The sequence below is a fragment of the Alexandromys fortis genome, unplaced genomic scaffold (assembly GCF_014885135.2).
Source record: "Alexandromys fortis isolate MF-2015 unplaced genomic scaffold, M_Fortis_MF-2015_v1.1 scaffold_41, whole genome shotgun sequence".
Lineage (NCBI taxonomy): Eukaryota > Metazoa > Chordata > Mammalia > Rodentia > Cricetidae > Alexandromys > Alexandromys fortis.
The window spans coordinates 8602801-8618269 of NW_026067923.1; the positions used below are offsets into that span (position 1 = coordinate 8602801).

The 15469-nt window shown below is 46.6% G+C and overlaps 1 protein-coding gene across 2 annotated transcripts in view; it reads left to right on the forward strand.

Moving 5' to 3' along the window:
• Nucleotides 1–13887: 13887 nt before the first annotated feature.
• Slco5a1 (solute carrier organic anion transporter family member 5A1) overlaps nucleotides 13888–15469 on the forward strand; it is a 131364-nt gene continuing 129782 nt past the window's right edge. The window contains exon 1 of one of the 2 annotated variants that reach the window (XM_050142150.1): nucleotides 13888–14039. The gene's annotated coding sequence lies outside the window, so the exon portion shown is untranslated. Of the gene's footprint in view, nucleotides 14040–14189; nucleotides 14341–15469 lie in introns of those variants that run through there. The other variant, XM_050142152.1, reaches the window with a different exon arrangement.

A 15469-nucleotide genomic window follows, 5' to 3' on the forward strand; every position in this document is an offset into this window, starting at 1 on the left:
AGACAGAGAATATACACTGATGTGGAGCAGGAAGTAAGGCTTAAAGAGTACAAGTGAATCTTCATCCGTGTGGTGATGGCTCCACTTATTTCCATGACTATTCTGGAAGTGTTGTCGTGTGTGTGTGTGTGTGTGTGTGTGTGTGTGTGTGTGTGTGTGATTTCTTTTCTTTATTGAGCTCTACATTTTTCTCCACTTCCCTCTGTTCCTCCCCTCTACCCTTCTACCCTTTCCTGTGACCCGGTGGGAAGAGTCTTAAACAGTAGCCTTCTAAGAGAACATCATTAATAGATTTCCATGTGTGGGCAGTGCATGGCTATTATTCATCCAGTCTAACAAAAACTTAGAAACTAGATGTTTGCTGGGTACGTCAAGTGTAAGACATATAAACTTATCACAGAAACATGCACACACAGAATTTCTAAGATTGTGAAGTGAGACAGTAAAGGATTAGCTATTAAAATGCAATGCACAGGGCCAGCGTGACGGTGTATTCCTGTAATCCCAGCATTTGGGAGACTGAAGCAGGGGATCAGGAGTTCAACGTCATCCTTTGCTACTAGAATTCAAGGCCAGGCAGAGCTAACTAAGACCCTGACTCAAACACTTTCTCAAAATGCAGGGTTCAACCAGACTTTTGTATCTTCAATTTCTATATCCTGGGGTGAAACCATTCGCATGTATTAGTTTTTCATTGCTATGATGAAATACCTTAGAGAATAAAATTGAGGGAAGGGCTCATTTTTTATTAGCCCCATTTAATATAAAATAATTTAGATTTTGAAACAAAATTATAATTTCTTTTAAATAATTTGTATTGGTACCCATTTTCCTTCTACACTTTTTACTTTATTTCTCTGTGATTTATGTATGATAATTAGTCAATATATGCTTTTAAAAACTTTTTATTGATTCTTTGTGGGTTTCACATCATGTACCCCAATATCACTCATCTCTCTGTTGCTCCATATTTGCCCTTGCAACCTCCCCCAAAAGAAAACAAACAAAAAATATTTAAAAAAAAACAAATCAACCAACCAAGCAACATTTTGCCTTGGAAGCTGCTATGTGCCATGACGTGTTACATGTGTTACACAGTATACCCTTTAGTCCATTCGTGAGACATGATGTGTTACATGTGTTACACAGTGTACCCTTTAGTCCATTCATGAGTATTGGTCTGCTTTGAGGCCCTTGGTGCCTGCTACACCATCAATACTGTATCCTCACTGGAACACTTCTTGGATATCTTACTGTTGCCCTGTGTCATGGAGCTATTGTGGCTTTAGTTCTGCAGGACTGGCCCCTTGTAGTAGGAGGCTGCTTGCTTGTCCCTGGCCATCCAGAACCAAAATAATCACACAGAAACTATGTTATTTTTTTTAAATATTTATTTATTTATTATGTATACAATATTCTGTCTGTATGTATGTCTGCAGGCCAGAAGAGGGCACCAGACCTCATTCCAGATGGTTGTGAGCCACCATGTGGTTGCCGGGAATTGAACTCAGGACCTTTGGAAGAGCAGCCAGTGCTCTTAACCACTGAGCCATCTCTCCAGCCCAGAAACTATGTTATTTAAACAACTGCTTGGCCTATTAGCTCTAGCTTCTTATTGGCTAGCTCTTACTTTTTTTTTTTTTTTTTTAAGACAAAGATTCTGTGCAGCTTTGTTGCCTGTCCTGGAAATAGCTATTGTAGACCAGGCTGGCCTCGAACTCACACAGATCTGCCTGCCTCTGCCTCCTGAGTGCTGGGATTAAAGGCATGCACCACCACTGCCCAGATAGCTCTTACATCTTAATTTAACCAATTTCCATTAATATGTGTGTCGCCATGTTGCTGTGCCTTACAGGCAAGATTCTGTCTGACATCTGTCTTTGATGGGCATACATGGCTTCTCCCTGACTTAGCCTTCTTTCTTCCAGCATCTAGTTTTTCCCAGCTAGCTCTGTTCTGCCTTGCTATAGGCTTGAGGTAGTTTCTTTTTTTTTTAAATATTTATTTAATTATTATGTATACAATATTCTGTCTGTGTATATGTCTGCAGGCCAGAAGAGGGCACCAGACCTCATTCCAGATGGTTGTGAGCCACCATGTGGTTGCCGGGAATTGAACTCAGGACCTTTGGAAGAGCAGGCAATGCTCTTAACCACTGAGCCATCTCTCCAGCCCCTTGAGGTAGTTTCTTTATTCATTAACCACTGAAAACAACACATATACAGAAGGACCTCCTCCATAATGCATGCTCTAGCAGTTCTTAGGTGGGGTAGATGTTGGGGTGGGCCTACTCAAAATCCTGGATCTTGGCCTGGGTGGTAACTGAGTTGGTTAGACTACCTGCTCTCCTGTGTTCAATCCATGAGGGCCAGCTCTTTGGCACTGTCCTGGTGAGGGCAGGGTCAGCTCACCAAGTACAAAAATGGGCAAGGGGTGTGGACAGCTGTCGTGTTCTCACACCCTCGGGTCGCTCCATCAAGTGAGGTTCAACCCCCTCTGAGGGAGAGACTTTTTTGGGCTCAGTTTCTGAGGTATTAGTCCATGGTCAATTGGAGTCATGGCTTTTTAGACTGAATGGGGGAAGCTTATGAAGCTTGAAAACTGTTTGCTTCATGTTAACGAGGAAGCAGAGAGAGAGAGAGAGAGAGAGAGAGAGAGAGAGAAAGAGAGAGAGAGAGCAACAAGAAGAGTTCAAGGACAAGACAGACCTTTCTTCAACAATAGACCCCCGTGAACTACTTCTACAACCTCCACTTATGTCACCAAATCAGTTCATCATTCTATTAATCAATTGATTAGGTCGATCAGAGCCTCCAAGTTCCAAACAGCTCTCAATGAATAGATCCACTAGTGGTGGGGACCAGTGCTTCAATGGTGTATCCTGGAAACACATTTCTGTAAATACCAAGGGACAGCTGTATATCAAAGAATTCCGATGACAGGAACTGGTAAGCTGGGAGATGGTGGCAAGGGCGAGTTTGCTATGCAGACCTGATGACCCAAGCGCCATTATATCCTGGAACCTACACTAACACCCAGATGTGGTAGCAACTATCTGTGATCATAACAGTCCTTTGGTAAGAAGGGAGGTGGAGACCACAGAACTGCTCAGAACCCAGCTAGCCTGGGATCTACACTGCAGCAATAAGGACAAGAAGAGTTAGCCTGGGGTCTACAGTGCAGCTACAGGAGCAAGAAGAGAGCTAGCCTGGGGTCTTCAGTGCAGCAACAAAAACAAGAAGAGAGCTAGCCTGGGGTCTACAGTGCAGCTACAGGAGCAAGAGAGAGCTAGCCTGGGGTCTACAGGGCAGCAGCAGGAGCAAGAAGAGAGTTCCCGCCTCAGGTGCGAACTGACTTCAAAAGTTGTTTTCTGATGGCCGCATGTGGACGATGGCATGGTGTGTCTGTACCTTCCCACCTTTCTCTTTCTCCAGAAAATGAACTTTTTTAAATTAGGAAAAAAATTTAAGGGACCGATACCACAGCTTAGTAGTAGAGCATTTGCCTAGCATGTAGAAGAGCTTGGGCACACACACACACACACACACACACACACACACACACTCCTACAGATGATCTCCAGCCATGAGAATCTAGAGAGAGACTTTTTATTTGAGCCTTTAAACAGAAAGTGAAGTTTTTGGACGTGCTACTGACTCTTGTTCATTTAAATAGTAAGGCTTTAAGACGAGTCGACTTTAAGAATAAATGTGGGATCTGCTTTACATAAAGCTATGGAAACAGAATGGACTGTTTTACCTAAAATAGAACAACTATACTTAGAAGCTTTTAGTCTAGCTTGACCTTGACATTTGTATCAACACAGTCGTTTTTGTAGGCTGGTTATAACCCTCATGTTCTACCTTTCGTCTCTAAACCACTCCATGGACTTAACTGCACTGCCACAGCAGAATGGAAATTGGATATAAATAGTGCATTTTCTATGTCAGATTTTTAAAGCGTTCCTATCTGGCCAACTACTCTTTGAGTGTGCATTACTATAATTACTGTATACATTAGCTACTCTTCTCATCGCCGTGGAAAAACAAAACACTTGACAAAAGCACCGTCAGGAAGGAAGCGTTTGCTTTGACTTGTGGTTGGAGGGACTCGTGGATGGACTGCACAGTCCATCACAGTGGGGTCACCATGGCAGTGTGGACAGGAGGCAGATAGTTATATTTTATACATTTTCAGGAAACAGAGAGAGGTGGATGCTGGCTCTCAGCTTGCTTTCTTCCTTTTCATTTCCAACTTGTTTTTTTTTTTTTTAATTTTCTGTGCATGGGTGTCTTGTCTGCGTATGTGTCTGTGAACAATTGTGTGCCTGGTGCTTGTGGAGGTCAGAAGAGGGTGTTGGAGTCCCAGAGCAGGAGTTACCGATGACTGTCCAGTGCTCTGCACCGTGACTGTGTTGCACCTGCTGTCCAGCGCTCTGCACCGTGACTGTGTTGCACCTGCTGTCCAGCGCTCTGCACCGTGACTGCGTTGCACCTGCTGTCCAGCGCTCTGCACCGTGACTGTGCTGCACCTGCTGTCCAGCGCTCTGCACCTGCTGTCCAGCGCTCTGCACCATGACTGTTGACTGTGTTGCACCTGCTGTCCAGCGCTCTGCACCGTGACTGCGCTGCACCTGCTGTCCAGAGCTCTGCACTGTGATTTTGGATGCATGGATAACCTTACCTATTCTCCGTCTTTTCTTTAGCCCGGACCTCAACCCATGTGATGGGGCCACTCATCTCAGTTCAGCCTCTCTGGAGGCACCAGAGTTGTGCCTCGTAGGTGAGGCAGCGAGTATTATGATGAAGATCATCCCTCATGCTAATTTTGTGCATCTAGCCCCAAGATGCAGTGAGCAACGGACCATTGTTGCTCCTTTTCTGAACTTGGAAGATATGTAATGTAAAATCATTTTGTCACTTAACAGCAAACTCGTATTTGCAAAATGGCCTCTCAATTATTTAAAGTTGTATGATTAAAATGGTCTTCATTCTTTCCAATTTCTTCCTAAATATAAATCTGTTACTTCCTATTAGAATGAATAAACGGAGCAGCAGAGAATGCACCTTAGTGGTGGGCACGCTTGCCATACTTGAAGCCCTGGGTGAAATCTTTAGTACTGAAAAAAGTACTCACTAAGGGCAACGTCTAACATTAATTCTCTCCCATCTGGAAGGAGTCCTGGGTCTGAACCTGACTTAAATTGTGGATTTTGTTCAGTTTTGTCTTGGCAAGAGAAACTGTCCAAGCTCCACACATTGTCTAAGAATATGCAAGGCGGTTTATATATTAAGACTTGATTTTTAAATCATTAGACTCTCAAAAACAAGCCAATAAAACCAAAGAGGGGAATGGTAAATGGTTCAAGTTATATGATTCCTCTTTTGCTTGGGGAGGGTGACAAGATCTCACTATTTTAACCTTGGCTGACTTGGAACGCTATCTGGAATAAACTAGCCTCAAACTCACAGAGATCTGTTTGCTCTGCCTCCTGAGTACTGGCAATAAGATTTTTCTAAAGTATGCTTGTTTTGTGAGACGTCCTCCTAGGCAGGAAGCCCTTGTGTTTGCAGGGCCCACCATCTAGAGGCCTCTTTGGGAAGGCTGCCAGTTGGAAGAAGGAAAGTAAGAGAGCTAGCCTGAGCTCCACAGTGCAGCAACAGGAACCAAAACAGTGCCGTGGCTGTGTGTATTGCTCACCTCTAGATATTCTGTTTTTTCCTGGGAAGAATCTGGAGCCTGACCTTAATGCTGTGTACTAGGCAGGCCATGGTGGTCTATGCCTGTAATCTAAGCACTTACGAAGGGAGAGTTCCTAAGTTCGAGGCCAGTGGGGGCTACATAATGATGTCAGGAACTGAAAAGCAAAGCAGCAGTGTAACTAAGCAGAGCCCTTGTCATTTACTTGACACCAAGAAGATTAAGTAAAAGCAGACATTTAAACATGTCAGTCTGAGGAGGGATGCACCTTCTAAAGTAGAATGGGGTGTTAAATGTCACTTCCAATACTACCACCATTTCCCAAAATTTACTGGGAATCTTTTAAAAAAAGATTTAGACTTTATGTCACAATATTGAAAAAAAGCATAATCAGAGATCAAAATAATCAGAATTTGAAGTAGAACTGTAATCTGTAGGAAGTCAAAATAAAGTGTCAGATCAAATTCACTGATCCAGTTGTTTTTTTTTGTGAGCTCAAAGGAAACTGTGGTTATAGAACACAGAAATATCAGGGCTGGATAGAAGAGTCAGGGCATAAACACAACGGATGCTCGTCTAGAGGATCTGGGTTCAGTTCCCAGCATCCACATGGCGGAAGAGCCGGAAACAAACCTCCATTCACGTGAGTAGTCTTCACAGGTGTGCAAAACTGACTATCACAGAGAGCACAACAACCGGAAGAGGAGCCCAGAGTAGAAACAAGCATTGTGTCCACCCACAACCTCTCTTACTGGTCTCCTTTCTGAGAAGTTAATCTTTATAAGGGTCTGCTGTCCCTATTCTAGTTGGAAAGCTCTAAGGGGTTTCTATCTCCTAAAGATGAGACTCTAAACTTCTTCTGGTTGTTTGAGACTGGGTTTCTCCATGTAGCCCTGGCTGTCCTGGAATTCACTCTGAAGACCAGGTTGGCTTCGAACTCACAGAGATCTGACTGCCTCCGCCTTACAAGTGCTGGGATTAAAGGCGTGCACCACCACTGCCTAGCTTTCTTATTTTACTTGTTTGTTATTTCCCCTTTGTGCTCCAGTGTTCCCAGCAGTTCAGCGGTGTGTGAGACATCCTTCCCACGGTGCTTGCTTCTTTTCCAGGCTCCTTTATCAGGTGTTGGCGGCTTGCCCGTGCCAGTCAGTTCTCCATACTCAAGATAATCAGCTTACATGAAGGGAGGTTTGTGTCAGCACATGGCTAATGGTTGATTGGCAGGGGCTCCTCCTCACCTGTTCCCGCTCCTCCACCTGAGTTTTGTATCTAGGAGTCAGGCTTGTGTTCTAGACTTTGCAGGAGGCTGGTTACAGCCTGTGAGGGAGCTAATTTTGTTAGTTTTTCAAAAGGTTGGATTTCCTGGTTTGTTCTGTCTTTTTGTTAACACGTCTAGTATTAACGCCATCAATTTTCTAGGACTAGCAAAAGCAGTTAACTTTGGGTTATTTTTTTTTTTTTTTGAGTGAAGAAGTAAGCTGGGCATGGTGATGTATGATTGTAATCCCCAGGGCTGGGGAGGCTGAGACAGGAGGATTCCTGTGAGTTTGAAGCTGGCATGAGCTGTATAGGGACTATCAGGCCAACCAGAATTACATGAAAAGATCCCTGATAAACAAACATCCAAGCGAACAAGGTAAGAAACGGACATGGAGCACAGCGGCAAAATGCATGTATTCTTGCATTTCTCCCTTGGGCACTTGTCACACTGTCCCCGGGTCTATGCCACCGTACGTCTAATGTGAGCTAACTTGAGCCCCTAGGTCTAATCTACCTTAAATCTAATGTGAGCTAACTCTCACAACGACTCTTTTGGGATTGAAAAGCCCAGTTTCTTGTACTGCCAGGTGAAGGGAGGGCGGCAGATCTCTCTGCACAGGTGCAACGTCTCCACGTGTTAATAGATGCGTATGTCCCCGTGCGTCTCTACGCATCTCTCAACTCGTTCAAGTTGGACTTGGACATTAGCAGCCCCAGTGTCCACCGAGGGGACAGTGTGTGACAACTCATTTATTATTCCTGTCCTGTTATTCGGCGATGACCGGCCTTGCGGGAGGAGGCAGAGGCAGGCGGATCTCTGTGAGTTCAAGGCCAGCCTGGTTAGAGAGCTCCAGGACAGCTGGGACTACACAGAGAAACCCTTTCTCAAAAACCCGGAAAAGAAAAGAAAAGAAAAGAAAAGAAAAAGAACTTCTGCACTGGAGCAGAGCCGTAGCTGGTGTCTTAGTTTGGGGTTTTATTGTTGTGGAAAGACAGCATGACCATGGCAACTCTTAGAAAGTAAACATTTAGTCGGGGTGGCTCTCAGTTTCAGAGGGTTAGTTCTTTATCATCAGGATGAGGGCGTGTGGAGGCATGCAGGCAGATGTGGTCCTGGAGAAGAATCTGAGAGTCCTATGACTTGACTCAGAGGAAGTCAACTGACTGCCACACTGAGGGAAGCTCGAGAAAAGAGACCTCAAAGCCCCCCCCCATTTCCTCTAACAAGGCCACACCTCTTAATAGTGCCACCCCCTTTGGGGGCCATTTTCTTTCAGACCACTACAGTTAGTAACCACAGGATCACAGTTGTGTGTCACAAGTGGCCAGGGCATCATTCTAGGGGTAAGTTCCTAACTAGTAGCTTTCGGGTGTCCCACCTGCTCCGAAGGGCTCATGAGTGTGCACTAACAGGATGGTGACCCCGTTCAGTACCTTAGTTCATTATTCTGTGGCCTGGGTCGAGGTCATGCCTGTGGGTCACCCCTGAAATGTGACCTGTTCTTGCTATCTAGGGAGGAAACATGTGCTCTGGCAACGGCAAGTCAGAAGATAGGCTTGACAGGGAAATCCCAGCTGCCCTTGGGCTTTGCTCTGTGACTGTAGATTTAGGATCTTCCAACAGGAGGGCCTGCTGGCTCTGAGGTTAATCTTAATAAAGAACTCTAAGTACTCATGCTACAGACAGAGAGGGAAGAGTTGGGCATAAAGCCCTCAAGTTGCAGGTGAGACAGGAATTTACTATCAAGTTGTCCAGTGTTTTGATCTTTCTAGAAACCACCTTGTGTATTTAGGCAGAATGTTTGGAAGGGCCTGACAAATGGTATCTAGGAATGACTGTTAGAACACACAGAGGCATACTGCCAGGGAAGCTGGTACCTCTTCACTGCCTGGTGGGTGGGGAACAGGAGGCTCTCACAGGACTTTCTGCTATGGCCTGATCCAGACACCAAATGGGGTTAATGCCATGTTGGCCTCTCCTCACTGAGAAGCCAGACTTTGGACTGCAGGATGCTGAGGCAGAAAAGACCCATGTCTCCATGAGGTGCTTGCTGCCAGGAGACAGCTGAAAACGTGGCAATGCCCCATCTTATCTCCCAGAACTCACCAAGCGCCTCAGTTCTCAGATAGAGCCTCATCTACACGCAGGCTGGGGGGTTGGTGGGCTTCTTTGCTTCTTTGATGGCTTGCTTATTTTGTTTTATTTTTAAAACTAGCTTTCCATACACTGCTGTTTGAGAAAACAAACACCAGAAAAGAATCCAGGGAAAGCATGCTGGAGGCCAATGGAGAAAAGATTTGTTTCAAATCCCAGGCCTTCAGCCAGCAGTGTTACCAAGTGTAAAGGAGCTTAGGATGTTGGTGGAGTGTGTTCTATTGGGTGGTGCTTTTTTTTTTGTTTTGTTTTGTTTTGTTTTTTGTTTTCGAGACAGGGTTTCTCTGTGGCTTTGGAGCCTGTCCTGGAACTAGCTCTGTAGACCAGGCTGGTCTCGAACTCACAGAGATCTGCCTGTCTCTGCCTCCCGAGTGCTGGGATTAAAGGCGTGTGCCACCACCGCCTGGCTTGGGTGGTGCTTTTTAAGAATCGTCTAGGGTATGGAACTTGGCCTCATGGACAAGTGGGTAAGTTTATCCTGGGTACTGGGGAGATGGTTCCAGCATCCAGAGACCCTCAGACCTATGCAGTGATGGGAAGAGTCCATTGCCCACACTTGCACACACAGCACAAGGAGGAAGACTGCTCTTCGGTAATGGACTAGCAAGTCTTGGTCATTCCTCAAGATCCTTGGCATCAATTATGCTTGAGAGATGGTCTGGGCAAAGAGCACTCAGGCCTAGATATTCATTGCATATACAAAGAGAATGTGCAGAGACCCTTAGGGACCTTGGGAAATTCTGTATCCCATCTTCTTTTCTAACCCCTCCTGCTCTTTCTCTGTCCTTCCCAGGCCTAGGAGGAATGGTGGTACCTACGAGATGCTTTGTTTTTCAATTAAAGTCAGGATCACATAGCCCAGGCTGGTTTCTAGCTGGCAATGCAGATGGGGATGAGTATGAACAACTGACCCTCCTGCCCCTACTTCTCAGTGCTGGGATTACAGGTGTCCAACACAATGCAACACCCAGCTTATGGAACGCTTTTCAAGGGGACCTGAAGCTTTTGGGATAAGTATCTCTGCTTCATAGGCAAGCCATCCTCATGACAAATCTTGAAATGTTGGGCATAAATTTTATTAAGGGACTTAAGTGTATTCTTTTTTAAATTTCATTTATTTTGTATACAGTGTTTTGCCTGCATGTAGAGAGACCAGATCTCATTACAGATGGTTGTGAACCACCATGTAGCTGCTGGGAACTGAACTCGGGACCTCTGAAGATTAACCAGTGCTCTTAACCTCTGAACCATCTCTCCGGCCCTGCTAAGTAGATTTTTTTTAAGGGCCTGACTGATGAGGTCTTCCATTCCTCAAACTGAGCATCTGCATGTTCCTTTGTAGAACTGTGGCTGCAGTTTCTTAGGGTTCAGGGCTCACAGCACCGAAGTGAACACGTGTGACTTTCTACTCCATTAGCCCTTGTAGGATCCTCCAGCCATTTACTGTGGGAGCACAGGCTCAGTCTCCCTCTCTTCTGACTGATGCAGCTGGAAGCTCGTGTCTCAGTATGAGCATAAACGCCAAATCTAGTTAAGCGGCCTCCTGAAAGACACGCTTCCCCCCATACGCAACGAATAGCTCAGTTCAATGAAAATCTCACGTGTATCAGCTGATTGTGTTTCTTGTTGTGACCAAATGTGACGAGAAGTGATATAAAGGCTTATTTTGACTCGGTGTTTGAGAGGACACAGTCCAGCACGGTGGGGAAGTCAAGGCGACAGAGTGCAAGGCAGCTGGTCACATGGTATCTGCAGAGCGAGGAGAAGGCCGGAGTTCTGTCCTCCTCTTGTCTTTTCAGTACATGATTCCAGGATTCCAGCCAGTGGGTGATGCAGCCAGTGTTCATGGTACTCTTCCCTCTTCGGGTTAAGTGTCTCTGGAAACGCCTCCACAACGCACAGAGGTATGCTCCATGGCGATGTCTGGATCTCATCACGTTAACGATGAAGATTAACTATTACATACAAGTTCTATTTTAAGCCCAGGAACTATTCTTGAGTACAACTCAGTTCTTGTTGCTGGGAAGTCTCCTGAAAGCAGCCCTGAGTGGCGGGCAGGAAAGGGAGATGTTTAATGGCGGCCTCCCCCGCCTTCCTCACCTTCCTGCGTTGAATGTCCAGACTGTTACAGTCTTGGCTGTTCCCAAGTGACTGGGCACAGGCTCCTCTTTCAATGTATCAAACAAGGCAACCACATACAGAATGAAAGCAGCCACAGGGCAGCAGAGCTCTAGAAGCTGACTCCCTTTCTTTTGTTGAGCTGAAGACTGAGGTCAGTAAAGGCACTAATGTCATGGTTCAGATGTGACATGTCCTCATGAAAGGCTCCTGTGCTGAAGAATTAGTTCTCAGCTTGTGGTCCAGTCCTTGTGAGGTGGTTGAATCATGACAACTCTGAAACAATGCATATTTAACGACAGTATCACAGGGGAGAGAGTAGGGGATATGTAGCCTTGAGGTCTGTGCTACAGGAAGGTGTAGCTTGTCCTAAGGCCGTTCTCTGTCTCCCTTTCCCCACCTCCTCCATCTTTCTCTCCACTCTCTCCTGTTCTCCATGAGTTAAGCTCTGCTTCCCCTTACACGTTTCTCACCACAACGCCTATCACACACGAGCTATCAGAGACCCAGGAAAGGAGACATTTCATAGTGAACGCTTCTTATGTGAAGCATCCAGCAAACTGAACCCTTGAAATTCTGTCTATAAAGCATGATCTCTGTTAGTGGCAAAACAATGACATGCTTCTGTAGGCTCTTAGAGTCATATTTCTAGGGCGAGGGGTAACTGACCATGACTAAGCAGCGACTTCCAGGAACACGGCTGTTTAGCTTCAGTAGGGGAGCCCTGGACCTGATGTAAGAGATCAGTGCTGCTACAGAACAGCTGACGTCCCGAAACAAGGTTGAAATGAGAGAGTGGGAAATGAGAGAGGGAGATAGACCAATGTCAACCAATTTTGTTCATGTCCAGAATAAGCTCTGAAAAAGAGTTAGGTACAGGAAGCACCGCATATTTTTGTTTACTTCATCAGCAGGAAAATCTATATTCTAATAAGGGGTGGCACTTAGGGTCATACTATCTGTTGGGTACAAATGATCACAGGCTTGTGTGGGCAGTGACAGAGAACGAGGAATTAGTGATCACTCAATCCGCCGACTGCCACGTTAGTGCTGTCTCTGTGTGGCTGCAGGCACACGGGCTCTTCTTTCCTTTTTTGAGACAGGGTTTCTCTGTGCATCTTTGGCTAGCTTGGAACTCACTCTGTAGACCAGGCTGGCCTCGAACTCACAGAGACCTGCCTACCTCTGCCTCCCGCGTGCTGGGATCAAATGCGTGCACCACCACCGCCTGGCTTGAATCGAATTCTTCTTAGGTGTCCACTGGCCTCACATGTTTTTAAAGGTCCTCTGCACACATGGCAGAGGGATCCTCAAGAGCTAAAAGTCAAGACATCACTTAGCCAGAGGGAAGGGAGCAGAAAGCAAGGGCCACAAGAAACAGTTTCTTTTAAAAAAAAGATAATTAATTTTTATATGTGCAAGTGTTTTGCCTGTATGTATGTCTGAGCACCACGTGTATGCAGTGCTCTTAGAGACCAGAGATGATTGTCAGATCCTCCAAGATCAGAATTAGGGATGATTATAACGCACCATATGGGTTTTGGGAATCAGACCTAGTTTTTTGGAGTGAGCCATTGCTCCAGTCTCCAGATCTTTTTCTTTCTTTCTTTCTTTCTTTCTTTCTTTCTTTCTTTCTTTCTTTCTTTCTTTCTTTCTTCCTTCCTTCCTTCCTTTCTTTTTCAGTTTGGAATCTGCTTTGTTCACTCATCTTTTCTCATGCTGTTTTTGTGGCTAACGACTACTAATCTACACGTTTATTCCAGACCTTCTGAACGTCTTATACCCCATAGTTTATGGGCTAGGCACACTTGGATGTTGTTTTACACTCAACCCTCATAAAATGAGAACAACTCGTACATTTATTTCTCCTCTCAGGTTTTGATTGGGCTTCATTCATCATTTACTCAGGTGTTAAATCGAAGAGTCCCCCCTGTGTTGGCCTAACTAGGCTAGCCACATCTACCTTCACAACTTGCTTTCTGTCTCCTGGGCCCCTACCTCATCACAGATTGATATGTCCACCTTATTTGTCTCTCCACTCCAATACTTTACCCATCACTGACGAAGCTATTTCTGGTAAGAAAGGCAGAATGTCATGGCACCTAGGAATACACAAGTCATGAAACCCCCGTGTCCTGTCCTCTGCCCCATCTCTCCAATCTCCCAGCAAGGAGTCTACTGGTTTCCTACTGGCGCCATGTCTCTGTGCCTCTGCAAGCGGCCTTCCTGCTCTGGAAAGGCAGATTCACCGGTGTCTGGTTCTGCAGTAGCAAGCTGTAAGAAAGTACTGCGTGGGTTCAAGCCATTAATGTAGATATTTTCTTGGCAAGACAAGTTTCCCTACATCAGGGATCTTGCTCCACTTGGTCCCCAGAATCTGCTATGGTAGAAACGACATGGTGCGTAGTGAACTTGGTAGAAACTGAAATACTTTACATAAGATGGCTCGCTGTACCAGTCGGTGACTTTTAAGATGCACGGCTTCCTTGGGGCATTGTTACAGGTCGTTTTCCAGGTAAAGGGCAGAGAGGGGTGGCCGGTTGCCTGCGGGCTGAGTTGGGTGACTGCCCGCGCGCCTGCGCCCTCTGCGGCTCCAGCCCTGGCGCGTCTCTGTGCGGTGTGTCTGGAGAGAAGAGGCTTGGGTGACAGGCCAGGGGTTGGGGGAAGAGTTAGCCAGCCCGAGTCGCAGTTTCACTCCCCGATTTCTCTGCGGCGGGACCGAGACCGCCTCGGCAGGAGGCTGGCTCATCTGCCCGCATCACCGCCGTTCTACTACAGCCCAGCAGACTGCTCATCACCCTTGCTAGTGAGTTGTGGAGGCTTGTGAGCCCGGCAGAGCGGCGAGCTCTCCCTGGCAGTTCTGTCCTCCCACAGTGTGTGTGTGTGTGTGTGTGTGTGTGTGTGTGTGTGTGTGTTCGCGCGCGCGCACGCATGGGGCATCCCTGGGATTCCGCATCTGTTCCGAGAGCTCTGGTCGGGGATCCGCGTTGTCCATCCTATCCGAGTCTGCGCCGCGATGCGGCTGCTCCCCCAGGCAGGGGCTCCGACGACGGGATTCCCCAGCTCGGCGCGCAGCCACGGGTGGAGTTTCCCGGGAAGGCGCAGGGGTAAGCGGGCGGAGCCCAAGACCAGGTCGGCGAGCCACTGGAAGGCCGGGAATCTGCAAGCGAGTCCGGTCCGGAGCAGTCCAGGGAGATGCCGTGACTGCCACTCACGGCCGTTTCTCCGCCTTTCTCTTTCTTCTACCCTTTCTTTTTCTTTTCGCAGCAACACTACAAAAGCTCAGAAGGAAATCCACGCAGTGGAGCCCCAATCCCTCCCACCAGGTGCACATCGCGGCGGGATGGGAGGGGTGTCGGATTCTCCAAGATTAGGTATTAGGTTTACACCAGGGTACACCGATGCTGGAGCTCGCTGAATTCAAGTTGAGTGCTGGATTGCACAAGCAGTTTTAACATGTACTCTCTCTGTGTGTGTGTGTGTGTGTGTGTGTGTGTGTGTGTGTGTGTATTTGCGCAGGCGCGCACACACCCCAGGGCCCATGTTCCTTGGGGTGCTTTAGGCAAATTGTACACCTCCCCGCCGGCCCGCCAGTGCTGAGCCGCTTCGGTGGGTTCCTCGCGCACGCTATGCCAGCGTCTCTTTGTTTGGTTGTGTCTTCATCCAGCCATCTGCAAAGCAAATTGATTTTCGGTTTCGCTCAACATTGCGCTCTGGGACTTAACGTGGGCCACAGCCTTGAATGCCCTCGTTACTTGTAATTGAATAGTTCTTTCCGGCAAGGGGCTATTTTTAGCGTAAAGAATAACCAGGCAAGCATGTTGACCTTTTTTCTTTCCTCCGGCTGCCTTTAGCTTTGAATAAGTAGGTGTCTGATGGAGTAGACGAATTCACATCTCGTCGCGCACACGTGCCAGAGTACAAGTGTGCAAACACATTTCTACACGTAGTTTTCTTTCTATCGCTTAAAAAATGCAGTTTGAAAATTGAGATCGGGAAGGCATTGTGTGTTTGTAAAAGAAAAAAAAACTTTCCTTTGTTCTTTTGGGAATCTTCTATTTTGAGTCACGGAGTGGGAGTACCAAAAGGTTGCAATTAGTTCACTCGAATTTAAAGACACTGCCTCTGAGTCAGAGTTGCCCGGTTGATAATTATTAACATATAAAAGCAAACGCACTGTTTAAGGCAAAAGGGGCGGGGCGGGGGCTGGCTCGCCGCAGACGATGAGGGAGAGTC